Here is a 3,458-nt window from a genome sequence, read left to right as displayed (position 1 = left end):
AAATAAATATGAAATTTTAAATAATTAAGATCATTAATATATATATATATATAATATTAAAAATATAGACTAAATGCATATAGGATATATGTATTAATAATTATATATATAATCGAGTCAACTCACGAGCTATGAGCTTATCCAAGCTCAAGCTCGGCTCATTTAATTTATGAGCTCAATTCTAAACTCAAGCTTGGCTCACTAGCTCACGAGCTTAGCTTATTGAGCTATTAACGAGTCGAGCTCGAGCTAGCTAATGAGCTGGCTTGACTCACTTCCACCCCTACGCCCCGCCTAGTGAGACGGTCCTATAATCCCACCCCGCCCCGCCTAACTGCGGGCTGGCGGACTGGAGGGTTAAACCCGCCAAAGCTCATCTCTTTTTTTTTTTACTATTAACTACTAAATAATATATAAAATTTTACAACCATATTAATAAATTTATAATTTCTAAATGCATAAAAATTATATTTTTTATATTCACAGATATTAAAGTCTTTGTAATTATAAAATATCTAATAAACATAATTATAAACCAAATTTTTATCCAAAACATAAGTATAAATATTCTCTTCAAAGAAAAATAAACATAATTATAAATATTGTCTTCAAAGTAACATAAACATAATCGAAAGCACTCAATTTTTATTTTCATACTCTTGTAAGTTAGGTTAGAAAAAGTTAGATTTTGGCAAAAAAATTGCAAAAATACCCTCTCATTAAAAAAAGCTAAGTCCGGCAGAGAAGCCCGCCCCGTCCCGCCAAATACCGCGATTTAAGCTGTGCGGGTTAGATGGCCTTTTGCTATTTAACAGTCCTAATTTTCCAGTCAAATCTGCCTTTTTGACGGGTAAGGCGGGCCGGGTCGGCGGGTTTAGACCCATTTGCCACCCCTAGGTCGGATAAAATAGGGTTGAAAACTTTAAGGTATAAGTAGAATTAAGGTTAAAAAATTTTCAACTAGGGGTGGCAATGGGTAGGATTGGGTTGGGTTTGGATCCAACCCTAACCCTACCCGCAGGTTGAGAATATCCCAACCGTAACCCTACCGCTCTTAATTTGCGAATACCCAACCTTACCCATGGGTTACAAAAAAATATACAATATTATTATATAACTTGATTATAATTTAAAATAAAATTAATTTTTATGTAAAAAAAATTATTAAATTATCAATTGATAATTATCTTTTAGAGGCTAAGAATCTTTTGCATTTAGTGAGAAGTCTTTGATTCAACAACCACTTAAAACATATTTTTATATAAGTATATATCACATACATATATACAGTGTGGGTAGGTCAGATAAGATTGAGGTTCAATCCGCACTCTACCCGTCCCGCACGAAAACCCTACCTGACCAAATGGGGTCGAGTTGGATACCCGCGGGTAAGATACATTTTGCCACCTCTATTTTCAACTCACAAATAAAATAAAATTAAATTTTAAAAAAGTTTTCAACTCCCAGTAAAATTTAAATCCTATTTACCTTACTTCACCATTATGCATACAAGACTAAATAAAACAGCATCTAATATGACTGATTATATTAGTCTACTGGAGCATCAAGCACATAACTTCCAAATTTTCCTAACTTTTGAATTGTTCATTGCATTTTGATTGGTCATTCCTTATTCGCTAGCCTTGTATAATTAAGTTAAGAAGGTTATTCATTCATGTTTTATTTGAACGTTTTAAAAACACTTTTGTAAAAGTCCATCAAGTCGAGATCCAACAAATCAAAGTTTTCATATACTTGTATGGCTGGCTCAGCTCACCGAAGTACCACTAAAGTGGCTGGAACACTCGAAAACTTTCCAATAGTTTTTGACATAAAAGACAAAATATAAACAAAGTTTCAGAAAATCAGAGTTATATAAAGTAATCGAAATGAAATACAAACCAAGCTTTCAAAGATAAGGTTTTAGAAGTTCTTCCAACTCGAACCTGAGACGGACTCTTTCTTCATTGATTGAACTGAACACCAGAATTTCCTCACGTTCTTCGACCTGTAATTTCTGGTATTTTCTTTTGAGTTCAGCTTGAGTACTTTCCATTTCGCACAATTCTCGATTAAGGTCTTTCTTTCTCTTGTCAGCTTTGAGGAAAGGATCCCGTAGTGAAGCTATGTCCGCACGGACTCCAGCAAGTTCTTTTTCGAGTTCTTCTTCCCGACAGACCAGTTGATCAAGGGCTTTAGCAGCATGAGCAACATTAGTTTCATATTTTTTATAATTCTTTTGTGAAGATGCATACGATACATCAAGTTGTACAGATTCTGTTTCAATTTGAGACAATCCCTTTTTCAAGTCAGTAAGCTTGTTGTGAGAGACGAGCGAGTTGTTGATAAAGTTTTTGAATTTCTGCACTTGCTTGGAGAAGTTGATGGGTACATGATATTCAAGAGTGGAGCTCAAGATTTCGGAAAGCAGGTTGTTGAGGTCATCTTGATTTAGCCACTCGTCAACGGTGTGCTTGGAGAAATTGACAAGTCTCTTTAAACTTTCAAGAGCACGAGGAGATAACTCTTTAGGAAGACGAGATTCTGGTGATGTCTCGATGGTTGAAGATTGAGATGTGATGTCAATCTTATGAGACAGATTGGAAACAGCTGAGATGAGCTCTTTTAATTCCATTTCTTGTGGGCTAAATGCTTGATCCGATACAGGTTGATGGAAATCTTGATGTGTATCAGGATCAATGGGACGGGTATCATCGATACTCTTTTCAATTGTTAGCTCCAAGGGTGAAAGCCCTGCACATCCCACAAACAATGAAACCAATAGGTAGTGTTTGATGGAGACAAAGACTGAAATAAATTTTAGCATTCTGTTTGATCCAAAGTGAGAAATAGAAATTGAAACAAAAATAAAATTCTAATTTAATTTGCACAGAATATAAATTTGGAATTAATTAATTAAAATGAGAATATTTTAGGTATAAAATGTTATTAAAATTTCAATGCATACTGTGTCCTTACTTTTTGAAAGTAATGAAATATTAAAGTTTTAGAAATTGACACAGAAATTTTAGTATCAATCTTTGAACCGCCAAACATATACTGTATCTCAGTCTCGCTGTCTCTACCCAGTGCCTCAAAAGAAACGTTGCCATATAGAACTGATACTAAACTTTGGTGCATCCAGGAAAAATAATATGTAAAATCATGTTAATACACAAAACTAAGATCCAAATTCATTAATTTTAGGGCACTGTTTTAAGATATCTTACCTTGTGTTTTAGCTTGGAACTCTTTCTCAGCTGTTTGTTTTTGATCCAACTGATTTATATATGGAACAATGCCTTTTAGCAAATCAACTCGTTTATGGTTGCGGGTATTTTCCCTCTTCCTTAAACTGTAACTACGCTGATTGTCACTTTTTTCCAAGGAATCTAAGGTCGTCTCAGCATCAATTTGAGACCCCAACTCCTCATTTTCCATCTTTCCATTTTAAAAAT

General features: G+C 34.4%; 1 protein-coding gene across 1 annotated transcript in view; it reads right to left on the bottom strand.

Moving 5' to 3' along the window:
• LOC107467388 (lysine-specific demethylase JMJ29) overlaps positions 1–3,458 on the bottom strand; it is a 38,807-nt gene that overhangs the window by 34,567 nt on the left and 782 nt on the right. The window lies entirely within an intron of this gene.

The sequence above is a fragment of the Arachis duranensis genome, chromosome 9, assembly GCF_000817695.3.
Source record: "Arachis duranensis cultivar V14167 chromosome 9, aradu.V14167.gnm2.J7QH, whole genome shotgun sequence".
In the NCBI taxonomy this organism is placed as follows: domain Eukaryota; kingdom Viridiplantae; phylum Streptophyta; class Magnoliopsida; order Fabales; family Fabaceae; genus Arachis; species Arachis duranensis.
This window is presented reverse-complemented; position numbering and strand designations above follow the sequence as displayed.